The following is a 12739-nucleotide window of genomic DNA, read 5'->3' on the forward strand; positions in this document are numbered from 1 at the left end:
ATGGAACCAGGCACAGGGACAACCCTTGGGCCACCATCCCCACCCTGAGGAGCAGAGAGTGGCTGGTCTGGGTGGTGGGAAAGCTTTGCCTAATCCATGTGCAACCAGCTTATCCAGAGCAAGGTGCAAAGGCTCCTGAGAGGGGTGGGTTGGATAACCCAGCCCTGCTGTCTCTCCTGCTGCTAGTTAAGGTTTTAGCAGCTCCTGGAAACAGTGGCACTTGCTGTTCTTTTACCAACTATATATTGCTCTGAGTTTGGAGAGCCTGAAGTGGTTCTTCCACCCTAACATTCAGCTTCTCTGCCTAACCAGGGGCTTCTCAGCTCCTTCCCTGGCAGAGGGAATACAGAATGGTTAAGGTTGGAAGGGACCTTAAGGATCATCTAATTCCACTCCCCCTGCCATGAGCAGGGAACCACTAGACCAGGCTGCACAAAACCCCCTCCAACCTGCCCTTCAACACCTCCAGGGAGGGGAAGATGTTGGTGTTTGTGCCATGGCCTTGCTGCCTGGCCCACCTGGTGCTGTTGGGTTGCAAGAGACCACAGCAGGTATCTTCCTCTATTTGCAGCCCAAAGATGAAGGCTGCTCACAGAGCTTGGTTTTATTTCCAAGGGATTATTGTTCTGCTGCAGAACTTCTGGCTCTCACAAGATAACCTGAGTGCCTCCCTGCTCTGCACCAGCCTTCCTCTTTGGCATGGAGCAGCTGGCATTTTGGCCTCAGCCAAGAGCTCATCAGGTGGCTGCTCTGAAAGGCAAAACACCCACACCAGGAGACTTTCTTTTCCCCTCTTTTCAAGGAGCCAAGGACTCTGGAGGTGTGTGCTGAGGGGAACTTGCAGCACACAACCCCTTGGAGCCCGTGCTGGAGGTGACAAACGTGTGTGTCTGGTAACTTCAAGGCTTTTGTGACCCAGAGAGGGGGTGAATCTCCAGCCTGGGAGATATTTAAGGCTGCTGGATGCATCTCTGCACAGTCTACTGTGCATTTTGTGCATGGAGGGGTTGGACTGGAAATGTCCAAAGTCTCCTCCACCTCATTTTTTCCATGGCTCTGTGCCTGATCCTGCTGATGCCCCCTGTGGTCTGCTTTGTGAGGAGGGAAAGGGAGAGAAAAAAGCATGATAGAACATGGAGAAAGGCAGCAAGATCCCTGCCTGCTGTGCTGGGGAGCAGCTGCTGGCTGGCTGTTCCCTCCTAGATGAATTAATTTTACTGGAGACACAACTGCTGTTGCTGGGAAGTTGCCAGATGGACCTGTGCATAGACTTGGGAATGGCAAGGGGGGGAATTTGGGAAGGCAGGGAGCCCAGGCTGCCAGGTGGCCCTGCCACTGAGCAGGACTATGGGAGGGCTGTTCTGGGGACTTTATTCTGTTGTTTCTCCCCTCAAGAGCAGCTGTTTCAGGCTTACCTGGATCATGACCATAATGAGATGGTTTCCTGTGGGCCTACATCCTCATGAGAGGCTGCACTTTATTCCTGACCTGTGTTTTCCTTTCATGCCAGGTGTTTTTAGGCCTTGAAATTCTTGCTGTGGGCTCCAATGGACAGTTAAGTCGAGGAGGAACTAAGTGTGGGATTAGTTCCCAGGGAGACAGGATGTGTGCAGGAGTTGTGCTCCCTTGGAGCTTTTGTGGGAGACAAGAATAGCAGGACTGATGCTGGGCCTTTCTAGAGGGTTTTTGTGCCTTCAGAGCTCTCTGCAAATGTCAGGCAGTTTGTCTGCTGCCTTGCAAGTGCTGCTGGCTGGGAAGGAGAAATCCTCCCCAAGTGAAGGATCCTTCCCAACTGCTTTGCAGCCTGTTTTGCCAAGTGAGACTTCAAAAAAAAGGGCAACCCTTAATCTGCAGGGACTGTGTGGGTTGCACAGATGCAGCCCAGCAAGGCTGAAAGGATGGAGGGGCTGGTCTGACCTCCCCAGGGGTCCTCTCTGGAGTTCAGGGCAAGGAGGGACCAGAGTGTCCATCCAACGAGGTGGAAAAGCTTTGTGAGCCACAGAGAGGAGGGAAGTGAAGCCCAGGGGTTGGAGCTGCCATGATGTCCTGTCTGAAGGGAGGTTTGTCACCTCATCTGCTGCCTCTGCCTGGGGAGGGAGGGCTTGCAAACCAGCAGAGGAGGGAGCTGTGCTCTCTTAGCAGCCTGCAAAAGCTGTCACTGCTTTTGCTCAGGGAGAAGTGTTATTCACAAACTGGCTTCCTGACCAGTCTCCTTGCTGGGCTGATTGCCCAGTTCTGCTCCATCAGGAGATTCATCAGCTCCCTTTGCAGCCCAGCTAGTCCTTGGGAAGGTTTGATGGAGCTTGGTTAATCCCAGATGGATCCTTGAGGGATCATTTGTACCAAGAGTTCTCAGAGCCAGGAAAAAAACCCCAAATAGTTTCCAAGCAGGTTTGGAAACCTCTGTTTTTCTAGTCATAGGAAAATGAAACAAAAGCCATTTTTTTCCCCCTGCTTTCAGACCAGAAAGTCATTGTGCATCTGGCTGGGTGAAATGTTCCTCAGAAGCTCAGGTGACATGTTGGAGAAGGTGATGGTGCTTGGGTGTTGTTTTCCTTGCTGTGCTCTGTTTTCCTTTAGAGACAGGGTGCTGAGGGCTCCAGCTGGACACTCAGTGTCCTCCCCTTCCCCTTTCCTTCCAGGGTTTTGGGTGGCTGACCCCAGTGCAGATGTGCTGGAGCTCCAACCCCACTGCAGGTGTGGATGATGGTGTCTTGTGTCTCCTGTGGGAGTCAAGACAAGTCCAAGTGCCTTGTGTCTTCTGCTCACAGACCATGGCTGGAGAGCAGCTGATGCATGATAAACTCAGACCTTCATTCTGCTGGGCAGTATCACCTGTATGGCAGCTCTGTCCACAGACCAGAGGTTTTCCTTCCCCTTGCCTTTCAGGGCTGCTGCAGGTGCAGGTTTGAAAGATCTGTTGATCTAACCAGCACTGTAAAGGTCTGGATAAGGTTTCTCAGGAATATGTTCTATTCCTGCCAAGTTACACTGGTCAAATATAAAGTTTTATACTAAGAAAGCTTCTTCTAGGTGTTGCTATAACCACTGGGCTGCTCAGACGTTACAGAGAGGGGTTAATTCCAGAGAAAGAGGCTTGAAAAGTGTGTTCACAGCACTCTGAGTTGTTTGCTGTCCCTTGCAGCTTTGCCTTTTCCCCAAACAAGTAGTGCTGGACTTGCCTCACAGGTAAGGGAAGCTGAGTCCCTGGGAGATCCAACACCTTGGCCCTGGCAGAGCTGTAATGAGATGAGTGCAGATTTGTGACCTTCAGAGTCATCCTTGGTCCAGCTGATGTGCTGTCCCTGGCATGGGAGGGATTTCTTTTCGACCCACAGGGGTTGGTTAAAGAAATGGGGTGTTCTCTTTGGCCTGGCTGCCCTGTGAGTCCCCATGCTGGGTTGTCTCTGGTGGGGTCCCAGAAGGATCCTCTGGGAACAGGAATGGAGGAGACACCTGGAAAGGATGTGTGGACCTTCTCTTGGTTATAGGACATCACCTGGGTCTGCTGAGGCTTTCTAGATTGCATGAACACCTGAACCTTGCTGGGGATCCCAGCTCCTGGACTGGGATGTGGCTTCTGGCTTTGCTGGTGTCTGCAGACAGAGGAAGGCTATGGCCATAGTGACTGTTGGACTGTTGCAGCCAGAATGCCTGCCCAGTCCTTGTGTGTCAGCCTTCCTGGTTGCAAACAGATTTCTCTCTTGCAGAAGCAGCTCTTGTTTCCCAAGGTTTCATCTCCTCCTGCTGTTCATTGCCCACCTGAAACCCTCCTTGTCTCCTGCTGGCCTTGTTGTCCTTCTAAGGGCAGCCAGGTGTGCTCCTGCTGCAGTGGGGAGAGGGATGGAGTCAGGATGGGGTCAGTGGTTGGCAGCTGATGGCTTCTTTTTGTCCTTCCATCTGTTCCCTCTCTTCCCTTTTAATGAGCTCAGGAGCCAGAGAAAGACTTTTCAAAGTGAGCAGAAGTCACAGCTGGGGTGCTTGGGTCCTGGCTTTCATCTTGGGCAGTCAGAGGCTGCTTGAATCAGACCTGCATCCTCCTGAGCTGCTCCTGGGACAGAGGCAGGACCAGGAGAGCCCAGCCCTGAGCTGGCAGCCCTGGAGCAGGGGGTCTGTCCTGCACTCTCAACCTTGCAGCTCAGCTGCTTGTGCTGATGGTTGCAGAGAGATGCCCACCTGGCTGGTCCCCCGACCCACTAGGCTGCCCAGCTTTTCATTTTCTCTCCTCATTCTTTATTTAATGTGACTGTTTTGTCTTCTGAAATCCCCAGCTGTTTTAAATGACATCAGTGGCTTGGCAGCTTCATTCTTTCAGGCCTTTGCTGCTGCCTCCAGAGCTGCCATCCTGTCTGCTCAACCACTCATGTAGTGAGTGATCCTTCCTTGCTGGGTGTTTGGGGGGCTTTTCATAGAATCATGGAATGGGTAGGGTTGGGAGGGGACCTTCAAGATCATCCAGATCCAATCCCTGCATGGGCAGGGACACCTCCCACCAGCCCAGGCTGCTCCAAGCCCCATCCAACCTGCCCTTCAACACTGCCAGGGATGGGGCAGCCACAGCTTCCCTGGGCAACCTGGGCCAGGCTCTCACCACCCTCACACCAAACAATTTCCTCCCCATGTCTCACCTCAATCTCCCTCTCCCAGTTTTAATCCCTTCCCCCTTGTCCTCTCCCTCCCTGCCCTTGTCCCAAGCCCCTCCCCAGCTTTCCTGGAGCCCCTTCAGGCACTGGAAGGTGCTCTAAGGTCTCCCTGGAGCCTTCTCTTCTCCAGGCTGAACACCCCAACTCTCCCAGCCTGGCTCCAGAGCTGCTCCAGCCCTGGGATCATTTTCATGGTCTCCTTTAGACCCTTTCCAGGAGCTCCATGTCCTCCTTGTGTTGGGGCCTCCAGAACTGGATCCAGTACTCCAGGTGGGGACTTTATTTTCCAGTTCCTTCAGAAGCAGTGGATGAATCCTATCAGGTCCCATTTTGGGGTCCTGTGTTTATCACAAAGCTGGTCTTTCATGAGTGGGATGGTTCCTCTCAAGGATAATCTGCAGGAGATGTTTGGGGCTGGTTTTGTTGGTGGTTCTTTGATTCCTGGTGGGTTTTTTTAGGATGTTTGGAGGATGAGAAGAGGTTCAAAGGAGGAACCTTAGGAGCTTGTTGAACAGTTCAGCTTGGACCATCTCTGTGTGGAAAATGAAAACCTGCCACACTGGGGTGTGCTGGGACTCAACGTGGAGACTTTGAAGCTGTGGGGCTTGAAAGCACCTCCAGGGTGTGGAGAGCAGAGGCTCTTAGGGATCCACCAAGTGCCCTGTTTAAGACTCAGAAAGCTCTGGCTCAAGTTCCAGCCCAGGATGACCCCTCTTCATGGCTGATCTTGAACACAAACTCCCAGTCCTTTTAGCAAAAGACTTTTGGCAACAAACACAGTCAAAATATTTGACTTAAGCCAAAGGCCAATCCAGTTGTCCCTTCATCCCAATTGCTTTGGGCTTTGGAGTCCAAACCCAGCAGCTGTGGCTGCTGCCTGGTTTGATTTGGCCTGTGAAGGAAAGTGCTCCAAGCAGGTGAAGCAACCTTGAGGTTTGTTTCTTTCTTGGTTCCTGCTTCAGTTTGCAAGTCCCTGGCCCAGCAGAATTGATGCTCTGGGTGCTGCAGCAGCAAGGAGACCAGCTCAGCCCTTTGGTGCTTCTCCAGGGATCAATATGACAAACTGCTCCTTCCATGGAACATGGCATGAGCTTTGTAGCTGTTGTGGTTGTGCCAGACCCTCCTGTGGTCTCAGGTTGAAATATGTGTCATGGGCTGGGGTTGTCCCATCCCTGTGCCCCACTTACAACTTGGGGTTTTTTCCTCATCTTCTTCTCCCTTGCTTCAAATCACAGAGCCACGTGTTGCAGGAGGGGCAGGAGACCTGCTGGGGCTGTGGATCACCAGCTTGCTGTGAAGCTGGGAGCCAAGGAGACCAGTCCTGCTGCAGATGGAGCTGCCAGCTGGGTGCCAGGAGCTACAGATGCTGTTTACAGGCCAGTACTCCCCAGCTTCTGGTGCCCCCTGGCACTGGGTGGGATGGGGGAAGCCCTGGTAGGGCTCAGGCAGCTGAGAAGAGCTGAGTGTGAGGGAGCAGAGACTGACCCATTCTCTGCCTCTGTGACCATGAAAGACCACTAAGCCCTGGTCCTGCAGCCTGGTGGTGCTGCAGCATGTGGCTGGCCTCTGCCATGGGCATTTGGGTGGGTTCTTGATGCTAAGATGCTTTTTGGTGAGGCCAAGACTAAGGATGAATCACAGAATCCCAGGGATTGGAAGGGACCTGGAAAGCTCCCCCAGCCCAACCCCCCTGCCAGAGCAGGGGCACCCAGAGCACATCACACAGGAACGTGGCCAGGGGGGTTGGAATGTCTCCAGAGAAGGAGACTCCACAGCCTCTCTGGGCAGCCTGGCCCAGGGCTCTGGCACTCTCACAGCAAAGAAGTTCTTCCTGAGATTCACATGGAACCTCCTGGGCTCCAGTTTGCACCCACTGCCCCTTGTCCTGTCACTGGACATCACTGCACAAAGCCTGGCTCTGTCTTCCTGACACTGCCCTGAACAGATTGGTGCCCATGGATGAGTTGGCCCCTCAGTCTCCTCTTCTCCAAGCCCAACAGACCCAGCTCCCTCAGCCTTTCCTCAGCAGGGAGATGTTCCCCTCCCTCCAGCATCTCTGTGCCTCTGCCCTGGGCTCTTCCCAGCACTTCCCTGTCCTTCTGGAACTGAGGGGCCCAGAACTGGGCACAACATCCCAGACGTGGCCTCACCAAGGCAGAACAGAGGGGCAGGAGAACCTCCCTGACCTACCAACCACCCCCTTTCTAACCCACCCCAGGATCCATTGGCCTTCTTGGCCACCAGGGCACATTGCAGGTCATGCTCATCCTCCTGCCCACCAGGACCCCCAGGTCCCTTTCTCCTGCCCTGCTCTCCAGCAGCTCAGCCCCACCCTGTACTGGTCCATGGGGTTGTTCTTCCCCAGCTGCAAAGCTCTGCACTTGAAGTCAGTGTCAGCCCCAGAACAAGTACAGAACCACCCTGTACCTGTGCAGGTGATCAGAGCCCTTGACACTCTGTGTTCAGGCAGAGCTGCTGTGGCCAGACCTAAGTCTCCACCCAAAACCCACCTCCCCATCCCATGGTCTCCTCCTCACTCCCTGCCTCACCAACCTCTGTGTCAGGGCTTCCCCTTGACCTGTGATTCACTTCTTGAGGCTTGGAAATCTGCTGCTGTTTTTACACAAAGGCAGGTGGCTGGATTAACTGGTTTTATGGGATTAAGGAAAAAAGAACAACTAGGAGGCATCACAGTCATTTGGGCCAAGGACTTTGTTTTAAACAGCAGTTGGGGGTGGGGGGAAACACCCTCAATTTATTCTGTTCAGGTCTCATGGCTGCACAGTTAATGTCAGGGTCTCCAAAAGGCAGGGACTTGAAATATTGTCTTGATTTAGAAGAGGAATGACTAGAGAAGCAGTTCAGGGCTTGGACAGGGGATATAAGCTGAGTAAAAAGTGAGGAGACCAAATTGGTTCCCAACGTGGGAAGAAAAAGGAGGCAACTTGATTTTTTCCCTTCTTTTTCAGAAGGAAACAAATACAAATCCTGCTTGGGCTAAAGGGGGTCACAGAGTCACAGAACCCCAGGGGTTGGAAGGGACCTGGGAAGCTCCCCCAGCCCAACCCCCCTGCCAGAGAGCAGGGGCACCCAGAGCACATCACACAGGAACGTGGCCAGGGGGGTTGGAATGTCTCCAGAGAAGGAGACTCCACAGCCTCTCTGGGCAGCCTGGCCCAGGGCTCTGGCACTCTCACAGCAAAGAAGTTCTTCCTGATTTGGGAATTATGGCCTGCCTGTTTGGGACTTCATGAGGTTGTAGTTGAGTGATCTCACTGCAGCCATTTGGTAGGAGATGTTCTGAGAGCATCTCAGCATCTGAGAGCATCTCATCTCACCCATCTAAAATGCCCTTTGTTGAACTGAGGGCTGGAGCTTCTCCCTCATGGGTGAGGGTGGGGGGGATAGATGTTCCCACCTGCATCCCTGTGAGCATCCTGTGCCAGCACTTCCCTCTCAGCCCTCTTTGCAGCCCCTGTCACTGCTGCAGCTTTGTCCTCTGCAAGATACCAAACGTGCCCAGTGGGTTTGATCTGGATCTGCTGATCTACTGGAGAGAGTCCAAGAGAGGCTCTGAGGGTGGTGAAGGGACTGGAATGTCTGATGAGGAACATCTGAGAAACCTGGGGCTGCTCAGTCTGCAGAGGAGAAGGCTGAGGGGGGATCTAATGAATGTCTCTCAATACATGAGGGCAGCAAGAAGGCAGGACAAGCTCTTGTCACTTGTGCCCGGGGACAGGACGAGGGGCAGTGGATTCAAACTGGAGCCCAGGAAGTTCCACCTCAACATGAGGAAGAACTTCTTTGCTGTGAGGGTGACAGAGCCCTGGGACAGGCTGCCCAGAGAGGTGGTGGAGTCTCCTTCTCTGGAGCCTTTCCAGCCCTGTCTGGATGCCTTTCTGAGTGACCTGCCCTGGTTTGGGTCCTGCTCTGGCAGGGGGTTGGACTGGATGATCTCTGGAGGTCCCTTCCAACCCCTGACATGGTGTGAAAAAGATGTTCCTGCTGTGCCTGTTCCAGAGCCCTCCAGGGGCTCTGGTTTTGGTGTTCAGAAGCTCCCCTGGGAGCCTTCAGCAGGGCTTTTGGGGGCTTCTGGCTGGTGCTCAGCATTTCCCAGGGGGTTTGGGGAAGGATCTTCAGCCCTGTGGAGCATTTCCTTGTGTGGACTGAGTTGTCTGTGCCTCTAAGGAGAGCAGGTCCAAGAGTCTGGTTGGGTCAGGCCCTGTTGGGATGCAGAAGGGTGGTTTGCCTGGAGTGTTGGGGTGGCTGGTTTTGCTTCTGGGCTGTGCACAAGTGTGATCCCCTCTCTGCTTCCCCAGGATGAAACGGGTCCTTCTTTGACTCAGAAATGCAGAGAGTCATTTTTTGGGAGCCATGTGTGAATGGGAAGTGGTGGCTCCAAGTGGTGACAGTGGATATTGTGAAGGAAAACAGGTGAGCTTGCCAGGGTGGGAGGGTGTTGGCAAGGGGAAGAGGGGCTTGTTGGTCCTCCTGGGAGCAGAAGTGGCTGTGCACAACCTCAGGGATGGAGAGGGTGTTGGTTGATGGAAACCCTGTGGCCTCCTCTGCCCCCAAGCATCTGGGCTGGTGTGTATTTCAGCCTCTGGGCCCTCTTCTTGAAGGTGTGGGGCTCTGCTGGGGGAGCTGGCTGTGGCTGCCCCATCTCTGGCAGTGTTGAAAGGCAGGTTGGATGGGGCTTGGAGCAACCTGGGATGGTTTGCTTTATGGCTTTTCCATCTCCAACCACAGCAAAGCCCAGGGCTGGGTCCAAAAGCTGAGGCTCTAATCTTCTCCACCCTGCAGGGCATCCTGGACCACGTGTGTAGCTTTGCAAAAAGAAAGTGTGGACACCCTTGGTGGCTTTGATTTCAGGTCAATGACTGTCCCAAGCTGGCAGCTTGGCAGGGCTGTCTGGAGCCATCAAGAGCTACATGGTTGTGGTTGTTAGAGGTGAACTGGAGTGTTGTTTTTACATCCTGGTGTGAGAAGCAGAGTGTTGGGGTGGTTTTTTTATATATACCCTAGGGTCAGGAATATAATAGTTTAAGAGAAGTGAGATCTCTGCACATTCCAAGGACACCTGGGGTGGTTTATCACATGGTGGAGGAGCCAGGGTTATGGTGGAGGAGCCACAGGACAGGCTGGTTGTGGCTTCTCCTTGCTCAGGAGCTCTGGCTGGTAGGGAACACCTGCCCTGGCATCTCTTTGGGCACTGCAGTGTCTTCCTGTCCCTCCCAGTCCCCTTTAGCTAGAACATGTCATCATCTGCAGTGCTCACCTTCTCTGACATCAGAACTGAAGCAGCTTTGCCATGAGTTTTGCAAAATGCTGGAGCCCCCCAGGGGCTTTGTGTGCAAACACTGAGAGAATCCAATAAAGCTGCTTTTGTTTTTTTTCTGCAGAGAGCACTGGTCCCTTCCTGCTCAGTCCCCAAGGTCTCTGCAGCTCCTCTTTCCCAGGGGCTGCAGCAGCTTTTTCCCTGTTGCCTGCCAGGGTTGGGTGTTTTTTTTTTGTCTGGCTGTTTGAAGCCCTGGCAAAGGGGAGTTTCCCCTCCCTCCTGGTGGGAGCAGGTTTTGCAGAGGTTACCCAGGCTCTCCCTCTAGTGCTGCAGGGAGGCTGAGGAGCATCTCTAGCTTGGGTGGCTGGAAGGAGCTCCTGCAGAGACTGTCTTGATGTGCTCCTACCATGTGGTGACCTCTTCAGGGTTGTAATTTGGAGTTTCCCCAGGGATTAACCATGTTGGTGTGTGTGCTGGGCTCCTTGTCCCTCCAGTTTGGTATGTCCAGCCCAGGGTCTGGCAGTGACAGATGGAGATTTGCCTGAAATAAGGGACTTGTGTATGGAAGTTGAGATGTGAGAAGAGAAGCCAAGGAGAAAAAGACTTTAGAATCATGGCATGTGCATAAAAAAAATATCAGTGTATGTTTCTCCTGCATGTTTGAGGTCCCCTGACCCTGGTTTCTTTGGTACTTTGACCTCTGCTTTGGGTTGAGCCTGTCTGGGATAAAACCTGCCTAAATTTTGTGCAACGTCTTGATGGGTCTTAATCTCCAGGAGAAAATATATTGAAATATGTGGAATCCATCTCAGTGTCCACCTGGTAACATGGGAGTGGAGGAGCTGACCTTGGCCTGCTGGTCTGAGGGGGGTGGAGGGGAAAGTGGTGGCCCAGGAGAACTGCAGGGGACATCTTCCCCTGGTTACCTGAGCTGTGTTTCCCTCTGGCAGGTAATGACTGGCTCATCTCTGGCAGTTCATGACTGGCTCAGCTTTGTAGCTGCCTAGGAACATCAGGAAAAATACTGAATATAAGGAAAAATACTGAATTGTCCTCTAGGTGTTGTGGTCTGAGGCCCAAGTGTGGTGGGAGGAGGAGGATCCCAAGTCATTGCTCATGCTGAAGGTGAGTTTTTATTGCATGCATTTGTATTTTGTTGCTCAGCCCTTGGAAGAGACTGTACCCTGAGAGATCAGGAAAATGTGCCTCTCCTGTGAGCCAGGATGAGCTTTGCCCAAAGGCTTGTTGTCACCCAGGGACATGGGACACTTCTTGCCAGGTGAAGGGCATTCATGACTGTGGGGCTCCTCAGGGTGAGTTATTGAGACAGGACCCTTTCTCCCTGGGCTGTGGGGATGCTGTTCTTTTGGATAATCAGTTCACACTTGGCTGTCCCATGGTGTTTGCCCAAGTTGGAGGTGTCCTGATTCCTAATGAAAGTAGTGGTGGTGCTTCTTGTCAAGGAATGACCTCCATGGGTGTGATTTTGAGGTGCCATCTCATGCAACCTCAGCTTTCTACAGCAGGGAAAACCACCCAGGTCTGTTTTCCTGGTTGCCAGAAGCATCTCTGGCCTTGGAAATGGAACAGGAGGGATGTTTGCTGAGGACTCAGCAAGCACTGCCCTCCCTTTAGCTCTGGGAGGACCAGGCAGAGGGACACAGGTGAGATGCACCTGGTTGATGGAACCACAGGGTGGATGGAGCTCAAAGCCCACCTGGAGCTCCTCAGGGAAGGGAAGTCTGGGCTCAGGGAAGTGTTCAGGGCTGGGTCTGTCAGGCTGTGCTGATGGGGGTTGGTTTATGGCAGTGTTACCCTGAGGAAGGGCAAGGTGGGCTGTGCAGGGGTGTCAGCCTGTGCCAGGTGCTGGGCACACAGGTGAGCTGGGGGGGGAGAGGAAAGCACAAGAGTCCCTTTTGAGGGCAGTGCTGGTGCTTCTGTGGATGGTGTGACTTGATTGGAAGGCCATTCTGCCATCCTGGGGGTTCCCAGGTGGCTCCTTTCAGGATGGGTCCTGCCTGCCAGCTTAGCCCTGGGAGGAAACCCCTTGGGTTCTGCTTTGAATCCCTCTCATTCTCTGCTCCAGCCTAGCACAGAGGGATGTGGCTGGAGCTGGGGAGGCTGTTGGAGGCCATTTCACTGCCTGCTTGCTGTGCCTGTGCTGTGCTTTCCCTGCACAGCCAGCTCTGGAGTGGGTGCCAACTCTCTGCCCTGCTGGGGCAGCAGGAGGTGGGCAGCACTGGGAGAAACCTTTGTGGCACCAAGGATCAGGCCCACCCAGATCCTTCAGCCAAGCAGTTTATTGACACTCTTGCAAGAAGGGGTGAGCTAAACAAGCAGGCACCCCCATAGGCAGGTGAAGAACTGTTTATCTTCCCTGTTCCCAAAGTTCCCTCCCCTGGTTCCCCACTCACTGGGCACTCCAGGGTTTCCAGCCCATCCAGTGCTTCTAATTATCCTGTAAGTTTCCCACCCCTGCTCACACATCCCATTCTAGCAGGTCACTTTTTACCTTTTAAGGTATAATTTTGACCTTCCTTGCCCCCTTGGCTGCCTTCCCAATTCATAAAACAATCTGCACCCACTGGTGTCACCTGCCCCGAGGAGCAGGACAGAAGGGGCTTTGTTGGGTCTGATCTCGGGCCATCAATCCTGCTCCAGGATCCTCCAGATGGAGCCCAATTCAGTCCCTCAGTTTCTTGGACCACAAACCACCCCCAGGTGTCCTTGGGATGTGCAGAGATCTCACTTCTCTTAAACTATTATATTCCTAACCCTAGGGTATATATATATATATAATATATATATATAATATATA

This window comes from Chaetura pelagica, unplaced genomic scaffold (assembly GCF_000747805.2).
Source record: "Chaetura pelagica isolate M959 unplaced genomic scaffold, ChaPel_1.0 scaffold865, whole genome shotgun sequence".
NCBI classification, from domain to species: Eukaryota; Metazoa; Chordata; class Aves; order Apodiformes; family Apodidae; genus Chaetura; species Chaetura pelagica.